At 38.8% G+C, this 24,502-nt stretch overlaps 1 protein-coding gene across 2 annotated transcripts in view; it reads left to right on the top strand.

The window, feature by feature from the left end:
• The window catches only part of LOC137254667 (supervillin-like), a 140,170-nt gene that overhangs the window by 3,143 nt on the left and 112,525 nt on the right, over positions 1–24,502 (top strand). The window contains exon 1 of one of the 2 annotated variants that reach the window (XM_067792509.1): positions 18,259–18,341. The exons of the other annotated variant lie outside the window; for it this stretch is intronic. The gene's annotated coding sequence lies outside the window, so the exon portion shown is untranslated. Of the gene's footprint in view, positions 1–18,258; positions 18,342–24,502 lie in introns of those variants that run through there. 2 annotated transcript variants of the gene reach the window in all.

Genomic DNA, 24,502 nt, shown 5'->3' with positions numbered 1-24,502 from the left:
TAAAACGGTCCCCTTGAATTGCTTGCCCCCTAATGGATTATACACAGCTCCAATACTCAGGCCTACCAGTCTTTGGAAAGTTTCAGTTTCTGTCTGTGGTGAACACGTGGTGCGATGCTAAACCCGTCTTTTACATTACTGGATTCTGTAAAGAGAAAAAATGGCAATGAAACTAAAATTACCGACACAGCTAGTATTGTGGGTGAGTGTCAGCATGAGACTTCAAGCTGTAAGGATGTGGCTGATAATAACATTCATGTTTGCTATTTGAAATCTGTTTGAGTATTCGCTGCTCGCAATCATCACTGCTGATTAGTGAAATACAGGTGATCTACAACCGCAACAGCTTCCTCCACATCCGATGTTGCACGGGAGGAGGTATACCCATTGACTACAATAGAGGAAACACAGGCACACGCATCCATGGGGCATGATTACACGATGCCATTTAGAAAGTGGTCAAATGCAACACATGTGCTATTTGAGATTTCACTTTCTTGACCCGCTCAACCACCGCGACTTCCAGTCAGGCGAGGCGGCTGACATTGTTTGCTGGCAATTAGGTGCCTGACTCTGGGCTTGCGGGTTCGAATCCCGGATGGGACTCAACCCCCAAAAGTGCTAGAATTTGTACTTCTCGATCATCCATACCATGTCTGCATTATAAAAACCATAATAGTATGGATGTATAATGCACTGGATAACTGAGGTTCGTGACACATTCACTTTTACAGGGTTGTCGAGGTCCAAATACAATGGATCGAGCGTGAACAAATATAACCTAACTGCAGTCACCATGACTCAGTTTGGTGGTGGAGGGTCATCATCTATATTATCAGTTATTATCACACATACATGCATGTACTATCTTCTGGCAGTGCCCGCTTTGCCTGTCAGCCATGAGTGTAGATAGAGGAACGTGCTGCCTCCACACCTGCACTGGCAGTGTTCCTCGCCATACTGCACTACTGGTACACCGCTCTCCACCCCCTGGTGGGTTCCGGTCGCCGATGCTTCCTAGTATTGGCTACCCACAAAACACCTATAGTACTTGCTTTGTCTCATGTGAAAAACACATTGCAATGAAAACACCTAGTGGGCCAACTCATTCGTTTTAGCCGATCCTATTTTACAGTACAAAAGGTGAACCGCACTCGTTTCCCTCTTGCGTAGATTCCTCCGTATTAGATAGAGTCCATATGAAATCTTGAATACGATTGACGCATTGACGGCTGGGGTGAAGATGTAGCACCAGTTAAGAGATACCTGCTGTGTGGACTGTGTCAAATGTAATTGGAAAGTAACATGCATTGGTCACATGTTCGTGAGATATCTGAAAATCGAAGCTCTCCCTAGATTTCGTTCTACCTCTCTCACAGCGAGTGATTCAATATTTGAAGCAATCTATTTCTTGTGTTTACGTTGTTTAGGAAACAAGTGTCAGAATGCATTTCTTCCGTCGCCGACACAAGGCGACAATGAGCTTACTGTCAATAGCAGCGGACGTAAAATGTGTCGTGCGTGATGCTACTTCGGTATTCCCAACCATAAGATAATGCTTTGCTCCGACAAATGAAATTTCAACCGGTTGTACACATGGTTTTGTTCTTAGCGCACCTCACAACTATTTAACTGTTCCATACAATTCTACCATATTGCACTACATATTGCATGTGTTTGTCTTATACCAAGAAAATACACAATAAACGCTGTCTTTGTCGACCCACAAGACCACAAAAGGTAAGTCTTTTGGACGACTTCAGGAGATAATGAGGTACGTCCATTTTTAAAGAAGCACAATATGCAATACGCATTTCATGTAAGCGGTTTGACGTATACATAGTGCACATGAACAGCACTATTATAGCATAACCTGACCGTCAATATGTTGGTGCATTGCACAAATGCCATGTAATATCTGTTTTCTTCCGGAATGTGAGCTGTACTTTTCCGACTATACCATCACACGTGCTACTTGGTAAACCACATGCTTGTTGTTTATAGACTCTGCGCTCTGTGTGTGCAGTCTCGGGCACATAGGTCTGGTGTTCCCGAAGCACTTGCCAAAGTCTGACAGCTCCAAACAGTTCACTAATGCTGTGTGTTCAACACATACCAGTAATTTCATCTTCCCTTCACTGGCACTTTGTCTCATTGGGATAGCCAAGCCATTCGAGTCCACTGACCCAAGAGGCTAAAAGACAATGGTGAAGTCAAAACTTCCTTGAATGTTCTAACGCATCAAACTGTGCCTTAAACGTCCTAATATACCTCATAACCACTCTAATGCTACACTGTATTCTCTGCTTCACTGGTTCTTACCAGGATAGTAGACCCATAAAATACTACTGCATCATCACCGTGACGTGGTGAAGTCCCTCAGTGGCAATGTATGCTGCAGCTCTTGCTATGTCAGATCAGCGGCAATGTATGCTGCAGCTCTTGCTATGTCAGATCAGCGGCAATGTATGCTGGAGCTCTTGCTTTGTCAGATCAGCGGCAATGTATGCTGGAGCTCTTGCTATGTCAGATCAGCCATAATGGTGGAGTCCTGTTGTGTCAGATCAGCCATGATGCTGGTCTCAATGCTATGTCAGATCAGCCATGATGCTGGAGCCCTTGCTGTGTCACATCAGCCACGATGGTGAACTCCTCGCTGTGCCAGATCAACCATGATGCAGGAGTCCTTGCTATGTCAAATCAGCCATGACGGTGGAGTCCTTGCTTTGTCAGATCAACCATGATGTCCTTGCTGTGTCAGATCGGCCATGATGGCGGAGTCATTGCTGTGTCAGATCAGCCATGGTGGAGTCATTGCTGTCAATTCACCCATGATTGTGGAGTCCTTGCTGTGTCAGATCAGCCACGATGGTGAACTCCTTGCTGTGTCAGATTTCTAAATCTAAAATCTAAAAATCGTAAGAGGCGACTAACGGGATCGGGTGGTCAGACTAGCTGACTTGGTTGACACATGTCATCGATTCCCCATTGCGCAGATCGATGCTCATGTCGTTGATCACTGGATTATCTGGTCCAGACTCGATTATTTACAGACTGTCGCCATATAGCTGGAATATTGCTAGGTGCGACGTAAAACTAAACTCACTCACTCACTCATTCCAGAGAAAATTCTTAGTCTAATGCTGGTACCCAACAGGTACATATTTCCAGATATATACAAAATACGCTTCACGTTTAAACCAAAGAACATTTAGGAACCAGTGACATGACCTGTTTCTCCATGGTCGTCGTCATTCCTATAACGTTTTCAGTGGTTTGCCTGCGAAACTACTACAGCACATACCTGACAATTGATATGTTGTCAGGGTTCAGATTAATTACACGCAGAAAGTTTAAGTTTTCTTTATTACGTCTTATTATTTACACAACTGTAGTGGAGACTTACATCCAGACAGAGCTTACTCAAATACAACCTTGGTGAAATGAACAATGAACCCCGCCATTGATTAAATACAAACAACAACTGCTGCAGTGTAATTAAATGCTAGACATTTAACCTATTTAACCACCAGTTGGTATTTTTTGCCGACAATGTACGGCATAGTGTAAGTGTAATGAACATTAACTAGAAAGGTGTACACTTTTGCATGTATGTACCGTATCAAAAGATGAGGTCTCGATACTGTTTAGACAAATAAATTGAATATCAGCACTGGGCATCAGAAGATGGTACGTATCGTCTGCCTGAACTGCCTCGGTAGCCCATAGGGAGTGAAGCGATGGATACCCGTGAATATCAGGGTAGAAAGTGATGTTCAGCAACCCATGCTTGTTGTAAGAAATGACCAACAGGATCGGGGGACACGGTTCAGTGACTCGGTTCATACAACACGTCGGACTCAAACAACGTACAGAGTGTCTCGATGATGCCACACTCGATGAATCACAGACAACCGTCTTAGACCTTTAATGTTACTGAGTTGGGCGTCAAACAACTAATGAGTAAGTAAACCCCATAGTGGAAGATCGATGTTGTATCCCAGCGGATAGCCATGATATATAATCTGTAATTAGTGGTAAGGGTAGATGAGGGGACGGGGACTATTTTGAACATGAATAGCCGACATGAACACATTATACTGACTCCGGGACGGCCGGCCATAGCACCATTCAGGTTGGGTTACAAGAATAATATTAACGTCAATGTTGGTCGGGATCCAACCTCTAACCTTACACTCTCTGAGTAAACGCCCTATCCACGAAACCAGAGGGGCGACGTGTTATCACTGCAAGTTGTTGAAGCGAATAGATAGATAGATAGATAGATAGATAGATAGATAGATAGATAGATAGATAGATAGATAGATAGATATCAGCAGAACATTTTGATGACATTTCACCAACGACAATATTCACTCAAGTACAATTTAAGAGCATTTGCACACGAGTCCCAAAGACGAGTGAGTTTAGTTTTACGCCGCTTTTAACAATATTCCAGCAATATCACGGCGGGGGGACACCAGAAAATGGGCTTTACACATTGTACCCATGTGGGGACGAAACCCGGGTCTTCGGCGTGACGAGCGAACGCTTGACGAATGAAGACGAATGTTTGACGTACCAAGTATTTGTATAAAAACATAAAGAACTGCGACTTAGGCTAAGGTTTTCGCGTTGAGTAAGAAACACCGAATTCTCTTCTTAATATGCAAGGTGAAAAGTGGAATCCACACTGTGAACAGATAAACGTGAAAGGCACCTATATCCCCATGGCACATAAGCTAGCGTTAAAAATACACCTGTAGGTCGTAATTTAAAAAAGCAGCGAGTGTCCTTTGAATGAAGGGAACTGGGCGGTACAAAACTGTCATAGCCTTCTCGGTGCACGGTCTCATAGATAAACACAACCTACTTACCTGTATGTCGACGTATTTGGACGCTCTTCTTTGAAGATGTTTTCACTTTTCATACATTGTTGACACGTTGTTGTCATCAAACCCATTTGACAGAAGGAACAAATAACGCGCTCGTGCAACTTGCACGTGAAGCTAGGACTTCTGATTGGCTGTGTATAAAAATGCGCCCCATACTCGACCTGTGTTGCACCTGATGGAAAAGGTTAGAGACCCACATCACAGCCAATATTGTGAACTGATGTGAATCAAGTCAGTGTTGTTAATATTTATGCTGAGTAGAGAGATAAAACCTGACAATGTAACAATGTTTCAGAATATCTCCTTGTTACTGTGGTTATATTCATGGCATTTGCGTGGTTATTAGTCAGACACAATGGTGCGTAAACTCCCATTGATATGGTACAGCTACAGCAATTTCGTGAGAGGCATAACCGTTAATAACTTTCTCTCTTAAAAGAATTTGCTTTGTAAAAACATAACAACTGAGAAACGAACAAATTCAAAGTCGTGACTGAGCCTACAACAATGCTTTGTTTCAATATGTGTACAGGCAGCCTTGGGCTGGATTCATGTTAACTATATGCTTGATCGAGAGTCTGAGAGACAGACTGAATTTAGGGTTGGGGCACAAACCAGCGTTCACACTGCAATGTATGGGAGTTTCGATCATATCCTGGCATCCTTGCACAAAGGGAGCTTAGCGCTGTAGTGATGTTACTCTCTTGGCTGCAGTTTATATTCGTTCATCCTTGCAATTCTGTCACAGTATCAATGAATGTCAACCTGTTTTAGAAGCACGGCAATAAGAGTATCTGGTGCAACCATTGGAAAGAATTAAATATATTCAGTTATAAAATGTGAGAGAGATATTTTTTAATATATTTAGTTTTCCTGGGCCAGGCAATTTACTGATAACAGTATTGTTTCGCACAAAGGCAAGCATTGTTATGCATCCACGTGTTAAAGTGACTGCAGACGGTGAAATAAATAAGGTCCTAGTTTGCTCATTTGTTCCTATAAAGGGCAGTAATATGCGCATAACACGTGGCTCCCAGCAACGTTGAACTTTTTCTGCCTGTCTGTTGTTATCCTGTTCAAGTCGCATCTTATTGGATCAAAGCAGACGACGCGCGTGCTCACAGGTAGCTCTTCACTGAGGAGGCAGGAAAAGGTCACCGTGTCACTTACGGGCGCGACGAAATTCAAACTAAGTCACAGTGAGCCACACCTAATTTCATACTCGGGTTTGGAATTACTGGAAGCATTTTGTTGGCGTGTTAACAGGACTCCAAGTTATAAAGGTAGTATACGTAGTATTCGTATATTTAGGTTATTTACAGTTGATCTTTGCTGTCGTAATGTGGGACCGCCCACCATACAGACTGGAAAGGACCTCGATACAAACAAGGAGAAGCGCATGGCAGGAAACTTATTGATTTCCTTGTGGTCGTAAGCATCATTTCAGATGCATTTTATCATGAATATTTGCTCCCAGATAAAAATGCACTGGTGTGATCGTGTTGTCTGGAAGTAAGTGTCGATTTGTGCATCTGAAGGAAAGAAAAATTTCCTGGTTGAATGAAATGAAGTTTCGGATGACAAGAAGATTTTATACCAGCTCATATGGAGCCGTCGTGGCAGGGACGTTGGCCACATACTTGATAATTTTACAAAGTTGGTCATATTAGGCAAGCTATCAGCAGATTTTTGCAACAGATAAGATTTGACAAGTAAGAATAGGTAAAATTTTAATTAAAATCACATGGTTCACTGCAGATTGTATTTCTTTCTTTCCAACAAGCATACCACCACTTTACTGTCAACAGTCGCTTTATTTAGGCCCACTGTGTATTCCCAATGAATTATATGAACATCATATTGTCCAACTTTTACCAGAGTAACAACCAGGGGATAGTAACCACATGTTACTTGGTACTTCAGGTTAACATGATTGCAGGTCATCACTGGTTTTCCTGGGCAGTCAGTCCAGAATTAGCGATGTAGTGAATACCTGTTATCTGTATTACTCACATTTAGTATTTATTGCCTAGTTTAGATATTATTTTCTAAACAAATGGCTGAATTCAATAATACGTTAATCAACCAAAATTTCTAAATAAGTTGACTGGTGTCATTGGAGTGAGTGAGTGAGTGAGTTTAGTTTTACGCCGCACTCAGCAATATTACAGCTATATCTGTAAATAATCGAGTCTGGACCAGACAATCCAGTGATCAACAACATGAGCATCGATCTGCGCAATTGGGAACCGATGACACGCGTCAACCAAGTCAGCGAGCCTGACCACCCGATCCCGTTAGTCGCCTCTTACGAGGTGTCAATGGAAGTCAGAGGAGGAAAATATTTAATGGTGGAAAAGGCCATTACATGGCATGTAATACCGTCTAGGCTGAAATTTCTCTGAGTGTTTTCATACTTTAGTCACTTAAGCGTTAGTAAATTCATACTTCCACACCTTTTCGTTTGTCAGTTTCTGGCATTGAATTATCTTTTTAGATTTCAGTGAATGAAACCAGTTAAATATGACTGACTGTTGCATTTAACTTTTCTCCCAGACCTAAATTATGTATTGATAAGTAAATAAGCTGTTGAATACATTTAGCGTTTATCAGGTATTTAAAACTGATCATCAGCTGATTATGCCAGTCACTGAAACTATTGTTTGAAAATATTGTATACTAAATGATATGAAAAGGAAAGAAAAGAGGACCTATACTTGTCAAAGTATATTGGGAACTGGTTGATATAACAACAGTCATCAATGCAGGTTTTAGGTGTTTTGTTATGTTTTTATCATGTCTTCAAGGCCATGGTAAAAATAGTCTTTTGATTATAATATGTGTTTAGGATTTCATATTCATACTGACACATCATAAGTTTATTGCATGTGTATAGGCTTAGCTGGCAACAAAGGGTCAAGCCATAGCATGAAATGATGACACCATATATTAGCTTTTTCTTCACAATGTCCATGTGCTTGGGATCACAGTTTCCACTATGCCCTTTGAATCTTAGTCTAAAGGATGATCACCAAGTGCCCCTTGAAGTTGGAGCAACAGAATAGCAGAAATCATTTGATGAAACACCCAGGACTCAATCTCAATCCAAAACATTGCTCAGCAATGGCCATATAATTACATTGTACTGTAAAGTCATATGCTGCAAGGTAATTGGTACCAAATGCATTGACTGCTAAATATAGAAGTGTTCTGATCTTCCTGGTTCCTCCTTTTTATACTCTGTGGTATGCATAAGTCATTAAGTGAAAGTGTTGGAACTGGTGCTTGGCCGTTCTCAAGCTACACATAGATTTTAGGATATGTTTGTATGTTCTTGGTTCATTTAAGGTAGGTTTTTAAAGATACTTTCTTGTTCATATGCTGTTTGGCTTCACTTTCAGCATTATTGGTACTGACTGTGGTCTGTAATAAAAAAGTCTGGACCAGACACACCTGTAGCCAATAACATGAACATCAAAATGTGATGGTATGTTTCAACAAAGTTTGCAAACCTGGTCATTTCATCCAGCAAGCTGACTCTTATGACAGGCAAGTTTCACGCGTTTGACAAGCAGTGGGTGCTGGAGATCAATGGTAGCTGTCACAGGAGTGAAAGACAGTCCTGTGTAAAATATTGTGCCCTTTTTGTGCAATGCTTTTGACCCCTTATCTTCTGATGTGTGCACATTGTATGTAAATTCCTGAAAGAATGTAGGGTAGATACCAGACAGTCTGCATGTTAGTTTCACTGTTGTGCAGTAGCATTAAGTGAGTGAGTGAGTGAGTTTAGTTTGACGTCACACTAGGCAATATTCCAGCTATATGGCAGCGGTCTGTACATAATCGAGTTTGGACCAGACAATCCAGTGATCAGCAACTTGAGCATCGATCTGCGCTATTGGGAACTGATGACATGTGTCAACCAAGTCGGTGAGTCTGTCCACCCGATCCGGTCAGTCGCTTCTTATGACAAGCAAAGTCACCTTTTATGGCAAGCATGGGTTGCTGATGGCCTATTCTACCCCAGGACCTTCACGGGTCAGTAGCATTAAGTAGTCTGACCAATGATACTTTCCCATTCGATTGGACTCCCTGTAATTCAGGAACTCTTAATGAAACCTGGATTTTTCTCAGGTTCTCACTGGATCTCCTTTTTAGTTTAAATATTTCCGTGAAACATGTTTGTTCTGAGATGATACTCGGAGATAGATCATTTCATGGTCACTCATGACTGAGGTGGAAATATGATGACTTGCTGGTAGTACAAAGCATAAAACTACAAGGAAATGTTTCTCAGGGACATTGCATTCTGTATGTCATACACATGACAAGGTGAGTCCCAGAGATTTTTTTACTTAAATATTTTGATTGACAAATAAAAGTGAAAGTCGTCATAGGATCTGGAGTTTGGCTATGTTTGGGCTTAAAGATTGATTATGGTTGTTGGTGAAATATGAACTACCTGCCACATACTTACCTACTGACACCACCACATTTTAAGCATTGTTTCTGTTTGTTAAACTTTGTAAACTAGTGATAATGCACTCAGGACAGGGTTTCTTATTATTTCAGGTGAGGCCAAATATTTGGATGTTATTTTTTAGTTGGACGATAAATAAACTTGCTCATTTAGTCTTCCTGTTTTTATTGCACACTCCATCCAGTGCCCACAATTTTTTATTTTCTTGTTGACAGATAGCTTCTTTATGTGGCATTTAGAACATCAGTTGCTTGATAATGGTGTTAATATCTACATGGAATTGTCGCTCATAGAAAAAAAAAGAGTCATATTAATATTTAAGAAGTCGTATATCCATAGAACTGTCCTTGTGGTTGACAGAGTGTAAACCAAACAATTGGAACAAAAATATAAGACCTAAGTACAGTGTGACTTCAGGCTTAGCTTTATCATGCTTCAGTACAAATGTCAGCACTTACTGAATGAAATATTATATGTTGCCGCTATACGATGATCCATCATTTCCAACTGAGTGGCCCATCAAGGGATTGTGTTACCTGTTCTGTGATGTGATCACCTGTATTGTCAACCAACTGGACCTGTATATTCTTGCTGGTGCCATCAGTCATTTTCGTGGAAAGGAAATTGATGACAGTCTGTACTAAACAAAGGCTTCCGTCTGATTGGATGATTGAATTCGTATATCTGATATACCCATATAAATAGCCTGTTGGAATTGCACACTTGACTGAGTTTTCCAATGGCTCGGCCTGTCCATCATTTCAGTGTCATGTAGTCTGCGTTTGGATGGAACAGGATGACATATATTGTATGTTAATATTGGCAGGTGATCGTCACAAGACAGAAGCTGCACTCAGGTAAAGTTTCAAGGACCATGGAAGCAATTGCTGTATGTTTGTTGGTTTATTATGGCACATTAGTACCGAGTAGTTGAATAATTAGGTCATTGAACAAATGGTATGTTTTCCTCCCATGTTCATGCAGTGTATGCCAGTTCTGTCACAGTATTGTGGGCGAGGGATGGGATTTGAGAGGATTGTGGGACCTTTTGGGCAGAGTGCAGTTTTGGCATTATACTTCTGCATGTCTAGTATTTTTCATGTGTATATTTCTTTGAGTTCGTTTTCTCATGCAATCTGAGCTTTTCTCAGAAGAAGAAATAGAGAGTAGAACAAAGCTGTATAATTTTGGCCTAATGAAAAGAGTGGAAACATAATTAATCATTTTGGGGTAGGGTTCCATTCCAAAAAGCAGTTTTAGCGCTGTAAGTGTTTGTAAGGTGATTTTTTACTCCAATACATGAACATAAACTTGATAATTTTGTGCTAAGGTTACCCGGTGGAACAGGCCCTGATAGACAGGAGTGAGTTTGAGACGAAGATAATGTGATTTCAATGTAGACTTTACTATGTTACCTGTACTTCTAATTTCATTTTTACCTTGTCAAATATTAGTTGACAGCCCAACTAAGGCATGGAACTCTGCATCTGTTTCCCACTACCAATGAATGCCACATGTAATACATTATGTTCCAGAGTGTGTTATCTTGTCAGGATTCCTGTTTCAATAATCCTGTTTGACGCCACTAGTTTTTTGGTGAAAATTGCAAGTTTTCATTAGTTATGAACAAGGGGTCATGTCTAATCCAGGTAAAGCGCTATGTTTACCAAGTTACTCACTAGAATGAGCTTTCACTTGAAAGTCATCAGTGTGATTGTGTTGACATTAACCCGGACAACTACCGTAGGGTGGAGAGAGAAGCTGGCAACAAACATTTACTCCTAACATCCTGACAGAAAGCTAGGAGTTGATTCTCTTCACAGGTGTACCACAACACTTTGATATGTTTAAGTAAACATGGTTTCTGTCATTAATGGTTCATAGCACTCATTCAACAGTTCCATTGACCTTATTGTCCCTTACAACAAGATTTACATAACTCAAACATTTGATCTAAACCCATTACCTGCCTCACTGGGTTAATTGTGGTGTATCTTAATGAGGGTTCACACAGGTGTTGGAGGCCATCAGCATGGCAAGAAAAGGAATTGAGATTTGGAGATCTATAACTATTTTGTTATACTAGCAGTTGTGTAGTTTTAACTTCAAAAGATATTTTGTCAGTTGGTGAGAAAATAGTATTGTTTGCACCTGTGCATGGCCCCTGAGATGATGGCCCCTTGAAAGGCTGTAATGATAAAGAAAGTCACAATAAACTGATATGTTCACAGCAGCATACACACTGAGCATTTTCCCTTCATATTGCCCATAATTGGATTCAACAGCTTACATCTGTATTGTGAAGCACTTTTAGCACGTAATTGGATATCACCATAAGGAATATCCCAAATAAAACCACTTTTACAGATATTGTGTGTATATCAAAGCCTCCAGTGCAGTGGTTTACCTTATTCATCTGGTTCCAGGAGACTCATTCATAAGCATTATTTAAGGCCCACCATACAAACGGTGAACAAACCGTCAAAACTGAACTCATATATACACCCAAACAAAACAAAAATCACCAAAATAGGAAAATAAACTTCCCAAACAGCTCGAAAACTGAAACAAACACTCTGTAATTGAAAACTATTGTTGGAAATGGAAACAAAACTCGCATATCAGCTACAACAGTGCCTGAGAATGGTCAACAAGCGTACAAAACAACGGCAACCATAGCATCACGAAATGGCATAGATATCATCAAAGATGTCGGAGAGGGGAGACAAACAGGCTTTGGTCAATAATGTATTTTGTCACCATGAGTCTAATCTTGAAAATTTGATATCGGGATATAAGCACATCACCCCCCTATTGTATTAAGCCTGTGTATCAAACCTGTGTTCATACTTCTCAGTGTCAGGCTGGCGATTCTGCACAGTTTGGGCCCTTGTACTTTTGTTCCGAAAATTTCAACTTTTAGGTGCATGCAGTGTAAAAAGAATTGAAAAATCAGGCGCTAACACACCGATTTGCAAATTTTCAAGATTAGACTGATACTAATGAAAAACATTTTTGACCAAAGCCTGTTTGTCTACCCTTGGCGCCATCTTTGACGATATCTGTGCCATTTTGGGATGCTGTGGTTGCCGTTTTTGGATGCTGACTGCTTGGTGACTCTTCTTGGGTGCTGTTGTAGCTGATACACGACTTTTGTTTCCGTTTTAAATGATTAGTTTTTCGTTACAGAGCGTTCATTTTGGTTTTAGAGGATGTTGTAGTTTTGGAAGTTTATTTTCCTGTTTTGGTGATCTTTGTTCTGTTTTGGTGTATATGAGTTCAGTGTTGATGATTTGTTCACTGTTTGTATAGTAGGCCTCATTATGGTCCTGTTCATTAACATAGATTTGTGGGCTTGCTTACATCTACAGTTTTGATATGTGTAATGATTGAAAGGCAGTGTGAATTATTTATGTATGCTGTTCTGTTCTCAGCTTTTATGCATAAGGGATGCAATATTTAGCTTCCAGAAAACCCCAGTGAAGTACACAGACTTCTTCCAGTCCATTTGAGAGCGGTCATATTGATCTTTCGCTTGTACATGATGAAAAGCACAGTATTTTACATTAATACGCTGGGCACATTTATGCTGTAGACTGAAAGAACTTGATTATACACAATATGATGACTATGCTCTACTAGTGGTTTATGTTTCATAGTTTTGATACAAAAAGCCTATTGACTGGTTCTAAAGAAAATACCTCAAATATGTTATGTACTGTTTGATGCTTTGTATTTAAGTCTTCTTTTCTGAGAAATTTTCAAAGCTTTGTCCCTGCCAACCAACTGTCTGAACAACTACATTGTGAATTTGTCACAGATTTTTGTGACTCATCACATGTTGAGAGATATCTTAGAATTTCTCTTGATGTGCTGTTGTTAATTAGGATTTTGTTCCTTGAAACCTGATTATTCCAATTTTATATGTCAGTATTCTGCTTCCTCATCAGACAGTCTTAAAAATTGAGTCAGTTATAGTGCATTTTATGATGAATTACGTGTTTCAGTGCAGGTCACAGTGACATTTAGGTAGTTTTAGTGACATTTCAAAATTAGGTCAGTGTGACCTCTCACATTACAGAACAGTTTATCAGGGCATGCGAGATCACAAGCATCTCAAGTCTGTTTCCTTTCTCATATCAGTGGTGTGACTGCAAGTTTTATTTTTATTTATAGCAAATTTGAGACATTAATTTAAGCTGATGGCCATTGATGACCTACATTCTTTGAAACATCAAGATTATATATTCACATTAACAATGCCTTTATTGGTCAATATTATTTTCAGTTAATCAATTATGGTGATTTCTTACTATATATATGTATATTGTATATGCAGTTCCCTTTGGCAATGCAACTTAATAGCTAGATGTTACAGTTTACACTTTGACATTTAGTGGCTGGTTAATTTTGATGTTCTAATTGTTCTTCTGAATGCTCAGGTATTGGTCTAAGGTATTTACCTTGTTTACTGTGTACTTGTCTTTGGAATCATGTGGTAGTGTACTGAGAAAAGTATCAGCGGTAGGGTAGCCAAGTGCTTCAACTTTCGCTCGTCATGCCGAACACCCCGGGTTCAATTCCCAACATGGGTAAAATCTGTGAAGCCCTTTGCTGGAATATTGCTAAAAGTGGCGTAAAACCGTATTCCTTCACTCACGTCTTCTAGTCATGTTGGATGCATGGCTCTGATTCCACACATGGCCTGAGGCTTAGTGTACCAACCTGTGATACTGCAGCTACACTACAATATGTTACTTAACTCAAGACGGGTTCATTTTCTGAAGGTTACAAAAACTGCCTACGGAACTGCCAACTGTTACAAGTTTTTGTCTATATGCTGTCCGTTAATACTTTCCCTAGTAAACTTGTTTTCAAGTTAAACACATGTCAGAATTAGCAGTCTGTGGTGTGTGTTGTTGGGTGTTAGTCATATAGAAGATTACATGATCCATACACTGCCAGGATTGAGGTAGATCACATTTCACAGTGGTAAATCCAGCATTACACACTGTGATGGCATCTCCAGAGCACTACTGAGAACAGCAGGGTGAAGGATAAGAACTCAAAGTAGTTAATATTTCTTGGCATCGTTAGAGGCATATGCAAAAAGTGATACAAATGAACAGACATACTGTGTGCACCTAACTCTGCATATATTTTCATCCTATTTGTCACATTATAGGGCCTTAAAAACAGTGATTTGGTTCTGATTACCATCATTACTCGACAACCCAGGTTTAAAGTGCCATAATGCTTCTTTTCACAGTTGGCTATGTCAAAATAGGGTAGCCATGAAAGCAAATACTGAACACTGCAAACTTTACAGTTCTTAAAATTGATGCAGGGTCTGAATAAAAAAGGTACACGTCTTCTTTTTTTTCAAATTAAGGGTAAGAGGTTTTGGAGTCATGTGTGTATTAGAACTAGTTTGTTGGTAATTTACCACAAGATAGCCACAAGAAGTTGTTGAGGAAATGAGCTGTTGAAATGAACTAGTTTTGTCTCTAACAAATAGGTTGTAGTTGACTCAGTCACATGTAAATACTTGGTAATATGCAGCGCTTATTTTCATCTTGGACGAGCTTTTAACATTGGAAACAAGTACTTGGTTGCAATTCTGATTATACACCCTATTGATTAGTATCAACAAGCATGGTCTCAGTGCAACATCATCAGACATTTAAGGTGGTCTGGAGCTCCTCAGGAGGGATGTTACTAATTATTAGTCTTTAGGGGTAGCCTGTTTATACTGTATAGCTGACCCTCTTGAACACACATCATGTAACATTGTGGAAACTATGTTAGTTAGGTGGATTCACATGCAACAAACACACTTTTTAAGGCAGTTTTGTTTTAACACTTAGTGTCATCACTAATTTCCACTTCTATTTGTTTTGTATACTTAATGTAATTTGTTTTTTGCCTAAACCAAGACCAGTGTGAGAATGATAAGAATATGTGAGTTTGTTTCTGTCTTATTTTTGGGGGGAGTGAGGTGGTATAATAACTCAAGTGTCTGTAGTGATCAAGTAAGACTGGCTTCCTATGGCAGGTGTTACCATATAACTTTGACAACAGACTAGAAGTTTAATGGATGAGTGTTGTATGGATTTACAGTAACAGGGTCCAGTCAGAGATAGGCAGTTTGTTGTGATAACACCAACAACTGATAACATTAATACCTATAGGAAATGACCGTTTGTCATGTTGTGTTGCTCATTTCATATTCACCTCCACTAGACATGGAAGGTGTACATTTTAGTAGGAAGGAACATGCTTGATTGAATCAGTTGATTAAATGTTCCCAACCTCATGAATTCTCTCTAGACACTTGATATAATTCTGTAAATCTGGTGTATATGATTATCAGACTGTATGACAAGTTGTGATATGTAGCATACAGTTACTGAGGTCCTGCTGCGCTGTAGACATAATTGGGGGGGATTGATTTCAGACACACACAATTATTTGACATATAATCAGTATCTGATTTCATCAGGTCTACTCATGTAGAATACAGAATGATATATAGATGCTCAGTCCTAGAACACAGAGTTTTGCAGATTGTATAACTGTTGGCAGAAAATACAGCTTCATTGGGTCCCATGACAGTGCATGAAAGTGACAGTCACTACACTGCTAAGACTATGTTATTATACAACAGCACCATGGTTATTGAGACTGAGAAGCATGTCAGCAGTGTTAGTGAGTTGAAATATGTACAAGTGCATCTATGTGGGAGTGATTGTTTTCAGTATTGGACATTTCTGAAATGTGTTTGTGAAGTTCTTGTAAGCTATTTTCTGGACAACAGTGTGAAAGCTAACTTCTTCATTGAATGGGGCATGCAGGAATATTGCTGCTGTTACCCTGATTCATCATTGTGTTGTTGCCTTCTGGAACCATTTGGGAACTCTGTGATTAACATATTGATGTGTGCTGGGACATTGAATCATTCTGTCAGCTGAGAGGATGGCTGCTGGGAGTGGTGGGCATGGAGGAGGTGTCAGTGGCTTAGAGCAGGACTGACTCACTCCAGGGCATGGCTTCCTGCTGCCCAGCGATTTATGTAATGGTTGTGTCAAAACCACTCTTAAACCTACCTTAGGAAGACAGTAAAACACACTTGTACTTGATAATACCATCATAAAAGCAAATAGAAAGGCTCCACCGACTAAGGACAGATATGAATAAATACATGTGTAATTGATAATGGTATTACTTGAAAGAAGATCAGGTTTTGGTGTTCAGTGAAAGAAATACCAGCCATTGGTATGATAGTTACTTGATGTACATAAAACATTCATGTTTTTTTTGGTAAAATAGACAGAAATGCCTGAGTAGTCGAACTTACTGTTCTGCTGAAATATAGGCATGGCATTAATAATGCATTCTTATTATCCATACAGTGAAACATAACTGAGTACATAAAAATCATGTGTTGCACATGTTAAATAAACCCTAAAATGAATTTCTTTGGTCAGTTATCCGACCATGTCCTCCATTACCCCACTGGAATGTGGAACTACTTTTTTCATTCATAACTTTTTACTACAAATTTAATACAAATGTTCAGTCTCGCTACTACGATAACAAACCAATGAAATGCTATCAAATACAAAATGTGACAAAGAAACAGTTTTTCACACACTGTGTTTATTTATATGAGATTTCAAGAAAAGGTAAAAATAATCTTGGCTTGATAACGACAAGTGGAGCACACGTCACTGGCAACAAACGGCTAACTAATCACAGTGCCCACAAACATTTGATTCAGAAGTTGCAAGAAAATAACGTAGCTCCAACGCAAATCATGCTAGTGTCTGGACATAAAAATGTACAGAGTGTGCATAATTATTCACGCCTTTCTGATGTACAATGTGGAAGTGGGAAATCTGTTGTCTTCGACCGGAAATCAGCCTTCCATGTTTCCATGCTCGTGTTGTGCGTCTTCAATCGTTCTGTCATCGGCAGTTTGTCCGAAATAAATCTAACATCCCGATGCATGTCGTACACAAACACAAGCAAAGCTTGTCTATTGATGTTGTTCACACTATCTTCGGAGGTCCAATATACGGGGGGACATTCCACATCAAAACTGACATGTCTTCTATGGCAGTGAGTGAGACCGAGCCATTACAAACTGTCGCCGTGTTGCTCGCTCTCCTCTCAGTGACTCTTCTGATGACAAATAATTTTCCCATTAACAATGTTTACAGTTATACAATTTTTACAATTACTCAAGGTGAGAAAGATTAAATTTCAATTCAAAATGTGTTTGTATTTTTTGTCTTCTTGCAAGAGTAGCTAGTCCATACGTCGCACTCTTTTCTTAATAGCATTACACAGGGAGGTTTTGTCCATAGTGCTGTATTCACTGTATTCTTATGCGACCTTGACCTTTACACCAAACGACAACTGCTGATTTAGTTTTATGTGGAGTTGTTTAGAAATAAAAAGTTTGATACAAATGGATAATAAACATGATAAAGAAGTGAACACACTCGTGAGTGTGTCATATTGTGTTTACGAAACTCGTGTCAGAAAAATCCATATTTGCTGAACGATTGCTCAGGAAATATGTATTTTTTCTGACACTCATTTCGTAAAAACAATATGATACACTCGCTCTTGTATTAATCTCTATTTATTACACAGCACATACTGAAAATATATTTAACTACATACATCATATTTTTTACTAGAGTAAAAAAGAACACCAAATCAAAATTGACAGTTTTTCTCCTCGCTGCAGCAGGGCATTTGTAGGATGAGGACTACAGGTGAAGATCCTCACACAAGACAGGATATTGACAGTGTGTGGCGCCCCTGTGTGGCCCCTCACATGCTGCCTGCTCGTCACTGTCTAGTGTGGTGGTGGCTGGCAGTGTGCATGTTATCAGCAGGCAGGTAGCACACCATTATCAACACTGGATAATTACCTGTAAATTCAATCTATCTCGGTGAGTTTCATCACAATTTGAATGTTTAACCACCACTTGCTTGTTCATTGCATTCATTTTCCACCCATAGTAGCTCAGTCAGTAATATCAGATAAGGACTGTTGAGAAGCCTTCTAGATCCAAATATGATGTGATGGTGAATTTCAAATTCAAATGTTTTTTTCATAGCTTGAATTTACTGTGTAGTGTACATTATTGTCTTTTTAGATTTAGAAGGTTAAATCTGAAAATGCAGTGTTCACTGGCTAGCCGCTGAGAATGTTATGTAATTTATTGATTTTTGTCTGCAGCATGATGGCCATTGATTTTTTCAGACATTTAAAGAGGGTCTTGTGGAGCTTGATATTCCTTTTTGAAATGCGATTTTGTATGTTTTAGTACCAATTTATTGTGAATGTTTGTTCAGTGTGGAGGTTGTTTATTTTAATGAAAAAACTATATCTTTATCTAACAGCAAAGTAGTGATTGGTTGCATGTTGTTTGCATATGCATAGACATAATTAGGTTTCATGAATTTGCTTGCTCTAATTTCCAGGGTACTTGGTGCAGTAAACGCCTTTTGCTGTCTTTTTGTATTAGTCAGTTTTATGTCACTGACTTTACTCAAATATATTATGAGGTTTAGTTGGGTACATATAACCTAACAAGTAGTGCCAGTTATAACACATCAGTACAGCTGCAGTATATGTAAATGAGTGAATATCTCTATTTTCAATATAAGTTTGCCTCAACTTGTAAAGTTGGGTTTAATTGTGAGATCAGTTTCTATTTTATTAAATATATACACCACATACATCATGAAAAGAGGAGTACTACCTGGTAGCTGATAATAAGTAGTTGATTGTCCTATCCACAGGGACGGAGAAAAAGTGCAAATGCTATTTTTAAAAAGTTCATTCAAGTAACAATAAGTTTTCACTGAGTCTCCAACTAGCCGGGTTATGGTATCATTTTCAATGTAAAAACTGTAACAGTGGTGAATCATGGTACACAATACAGTAACAGCAACTGAATTACAACATTATTACAGCATAGTATTAATAGTGATATGTCAGTATGTCAGGGATACCCATTTTGTAGTCCATGACCCCTGAAAATAATCAGTATGAGTCCCAGGGACCCTCAAATACAGGATTCAAGGAAAATCCTATTGTTCTGTAATTTTGCAGATTATAACAAGGTGGTAAACTATGATTTAGGGTTACACATATCCTGTATCCTGCAATCTTGCAGGTTTCTCAATGATGTGTCAAGTTGGTGTAAACTGCTTGTACCTACTGCCATTACTCAGAAATGTAATAATGAGGTCTAAATTAAACAAGAAACCTGTTTTTTTAAGCTTTTGATAAATTTGCAGAGAGAGATGGATGCGTCTGATATACTGACTGCGTTATGGACATTTAGGATGAAAGTTGTGTCAAAACTGTTTTGGGTCACAGGTATCTTTGTCATCTAAGGTCTTACTGTATGCTGTGAAAAGTTGCCTCCCTTCTGCACACGAGAAACCTTTGGAGCTGTGACACATTCAGAGCAGCATTTATGCCAACTTAATCTCTTGGATAGTATTTGAAATATTTATGGTGTGATGAAAATACATTCTTCCAGCAAGTCGAAAGTAGAGTTTTTAAGCAGTTGGATAAATGATGACGTGGAAGGACAGAAGTTAGCATCTTAAAAAGTGTCTCTGGCCGTTTGGGAATACCCACACAGTCCAAGAAAGATCTCAATTACGCCATGACTGCTATTAAACAGTGACACCTAAAAGTAACTACCTTTGTCATTATTTTCCCAATCTACTTCCCTTTAGAAGAATGATCAGGAGGTGTGTCCTGTTTGTGTTACCATATGAGATGAATACTGAATAAACCAACAACACATGTCCATAATCATGAGAAATCTTTGCTAAGATCAGAAGAAAAGGTAATAATTTTTGTTGTAAGTAGCTGTGTTGGCATTATATTGCAGTGGACAGAAAATTAAATTAGGTTAAAAGTTACATCTTACTATGAAAAGTCATGTACTATATTGAATAAAGAAGGAGGTGTTGGTTTGGTTTGCATCACATCTGTCATTAAGAATTATGTTAAACATGCTGACTTCAGATGTGTACCAGATGTGACACATGTAACCACATTAATTTATTTACATTTCTAACATTACCACTCTTGAAGAAAACGTGTGTTCACTTTACATCACTCTACTTTATCATCATATCAATGTGTTAATAGAACTGCATAATCAGAAGTAGAAATATAAAGGAAGAATGCTGTAAAACCTGGTATTCCCTGGAGTGTTTTTGTGAATAAGATATTAACCTACAAAGATAACAGGTTATGATAAATACTGGTAAAATTTTTATAAGCACCTGACAGCACTACACATTTTTATTACTGTACTATCTCAGTCTTATGAGGATTGGTTAGGCATAGTGCTTTTTGATCGGAAGAGATTGATTCTTTGAATGTCATTTAGAAGTGAAAATACATAAGAATGAAGATTTTTATGGATATCAACTTCTTTATGTGAGAACACAACGTTTCGGAGTTAATGCTTACTCCTTCATCACCTGTGTTCTCACATAAAGAAGTTGATATCCATAAAAATCTTCATTCTTACGGAAGAGATTGGTTGTGTATACGTGAAGTGTACATGTTGATAAGAATTAATGACTGACAGTTTACACCTTTCAGGAAAGAATTTGAATTGATTAGTCATGTACATGTTTCTGTGTTCCTATCCATTTTATCCTTTTGATACATGTCCATCGGCACATTTATGTGTTTTTTTGTTTAATATCAAACAAAGGTCTTTAACGTATAGTTTGAAAAATAGGAATTTCAAAGGGGTGTGAAGTAGTTACGTGTTTTTTGTGTGAAGTGGTGATTGAGTTTAGTTTTATACTGTTTTTAACAATATTCCAGCAATATCAGGATGGGAAGACCAGAAATGGGCTTCACACATTGTAGCCATGTAGGGAATCGAACCCACGTTTCCAGTGGAATGAGCGAATGTTTAACCACTTGGCTATCCTCAACCCCTCTTTGTGTGAAAGAAGGCTTTTAGTTGATAATATTTGTTTTGAAGCAATCACACAATCACATGGTCGATTTGTATTTTACTTTTTATTTAGTATATGTCAGTTTCAAACTTAACCTTCACAATACACAAGGGCTTGTGTGAAAATGCCCCAGAAATTGGTGATGATAATGCAGCTAAGTTTACAAGTGGCATATATCTGAATACGCACATTTGGAATAAAAGATCCATTGGCTCATTTACGTGTACTGTGTGTAAACACAGATACTTAAAACAGCAGTAAGTATTACAGATGTATCTTTTCCCATACCATGTTCTTGTTGATATCAGAAGTAATCAGTGCTGTGGGCATCCACCCTCGTTGTGACATTGTCACCTGCTCATCCGATGTCCCTGTGTAGCACCCATTGCCTATGGTGATGAGGCCTGATAAAGGGGATGCATAATCTCCTCGGCTGACAATATCTCTCACACTACACATGTGTGATGAACTGATACTAACAGGCCCTCAGCTAAATAAAATCAATCGATCTGCTAATCTGACGCCATCACTGATGCCAGACATCCTAAAGTATAGCTACAGTACTTGACAGTCATTAGTTGTCTTAAAACACCATTTCAGTGTGCTTGGTACAGTTTACTTTAATGCTTGACCACCTGTTGAGGCCATTTTGGATCTTACATTGGGTGTCACACACTGTGGCAGATTTCACAGTGAAAAGAGAAGTAAAACACAGACCATAAAGGCATTGGCATTGTAACCTTATGGTCAAAGCATTTGCAGATGGCATGGTAGCTCTAGTGATAGTGACGACCGGGGTTCGTTTCCCCACATGGGCTCAATGTGTGAAGCCCATTTCTGGTATCCCCTGCCATGCCTTTGAAGGAATATTGCTGAAAGCTCCTGAATGAAAGAAGTCTAGATTTCCCCAGATTCTGAGTCTCTGGTCTCCTTGGAGCTCCTTTTCAATTTAAATGTGTTTATTTGTTATAATCAAAATTATATACATTCAAAGAAACTAAGAGTTGGTCTGTGATTGCCCTGGAGCTCCTTTTCAATTTAAATGTGTTTATTTGTTATAATCAAAATTATATACATTCAAAGAAACTAAGAGTTGGTCTGTGATTGAATAATGACATTTGAGGACAGTATTTCCAAACCAGTGTTCTTAAAGCTTCACTTTTGCTACAAATTAGTAATGAATAAGACAGAAAAAGGAAACAATAAACATTGAGGTCTAGCTACACACACTGGGGACAGGAGAATAAGGTAGATGGTCTTCTGGTTTGTCTTAAAACAAAATCTTAGGCTGTACAGTTCCAACTAATCAAAACTTGTAGATGCAGAAAGTAGATGTGAGTAATTAATTACCTGGGTCTTCTTTCATGAAGCAACCTTTTGCAAAGGTTAACCTTTACTCCCATTCTTTAACATTGTACTAAGGCCACCTTAGTGACTTACAGTCACCTTAGAGGTTTGTAAAAGGAGGCCCTGGTCTTCAGCTGATAACAATTCTTTCTTCCCGTCATATGGTGTTGGACCAAGCTCTGTTTATATGCATTAGAAGGACAAAACAGACCCTTTAACTCTGAAATACTGTACAATATGCAGTGGTATGTAGTCATAATGGGTCAGTTATTGAGAATTAGTTCTAGATATTAATGGATTATGTGGGCTCTCAATTATGCAGTGTGTTTCCTTATGTAAAAAAGGGACAAAGGAAATATTCAGTACATGTATAATATGTATTTGCCTAAAGCAGATATGCCCTCATTTTTCAAAACGACTTTCTTCAATATTCAGTAATTTTTTCTTGATAAGCAAGTTTTTCACGTTTTGGCAGATTCAATTTAAAATCCATTGTATTGGGATAACACTGTCGTTTGTTTATTGTAAGAAAGGTTTACCTAGTTTATCATGTGTCACTCTTTTCATGACAACATGAGTAGGCTGAGGAAGTCAGGCTTTCTTGGCTTCATGAAAGCATGATTTAGATGATTTAGATTTTGACACCATCCTGCTGAAGACAGTTGTGATGCCCTTGCCTGTGTGCCCTCCAGGAACAGCAAGCTTGATATGGTGCTAGAACACTGGTTCTGTGTACTGCAGGAAAGGTTGACATAACACGATCCTGCTGGCCTGATAACTGTTGGACACACTGGTTTACAGATGGGCCTGCTTTGTTTTGGAGACAATATTTCTATGTGGCTCTTCTACATTTCTTTGTCGCTGAGCAAAGAGCCAGCGTTGTCACCACCAAAGTGTTTCTCTAACATGGCAAGAAGGTGTCGTTGAGGTAAATATTTGTTTATCTTTGATAAAATGTTCTATTTGTGGGCATTTACCGTGTGAAGGTTTGTCTGTCATTGCCAATATAAGCCTGAGGCTTACTGTAAACTGTAAGGATGCATGTTCATGTGCACTGTCAGCTGTGGTGATAGATATCATAAGCATGATAAAGAAATTCATACTCAAAGGCTTATGAAATATGACAATGCATGGATAATCTAACATTTTGATAAGGTGACTTGTAAATACTGATCTCTATTTGAGGTTAACATTGTTATGCAGGATAAATATTGTATGCCTTATTATAGAACATATACACTTGGTGAGAGAAACAGAAAGAAAAAGAGGTATGCTGATTGATAACATGGGTGATAGCAACTAGTGGCCTGCCTGCCCCAAGGTGACATCTTATCAGTGAGGGTAAATACTAGTATGGCTATGACTCCAGTCACAGAAGGGGGACGGAAATAGATTGGTTGGTAGGGATTCTACAAAACACAAAAAGGTGTTCAGGTATTTTTTTTACATGATCTGCTTTGGGTAGCACAAGAAACTATCCAAAAGTAGTACCCTGTCAGTTGTCAAAATATGCTAACAATGTTTAATAACTGTATATACATTGAGATGTTTGTTTGGAGAATGATACAGATTGACTGAAGGATTGTCATGTTTATCAATTTAATTAGTTGCAATCAGTTGTTCATGCTACCTTTGTTCAGTGAAATTATCAGTCAATGACCGTCCCCAAGAGTGAGTGACAGTTGGTATCTTGTACCTTGAAATATTAGTGTTTGGGCAGTGTTCAGTTTCCCTTGTTGCAGCTTCTGTTGCTTCT

This window comes from Haliotis asinina, chromosome 10, assembly GCF_037392515.1.
Source record: "Haliotis asinina isolate JCU_RB_2024 chromosome 10, JCU_Hal_asi_v2, whole genome shotgun sequence".
NCBI classification, from domain to species: domain Eukaryota; kingdom Metazoa; phylum Mollusca; class Gastropoda; order Lepetellida; family Haliotidae; genus Haliotis; species Haliotis asinina.
This window is presented reverse-complemented; position numbering and strand designations above follow the sequence as displayed.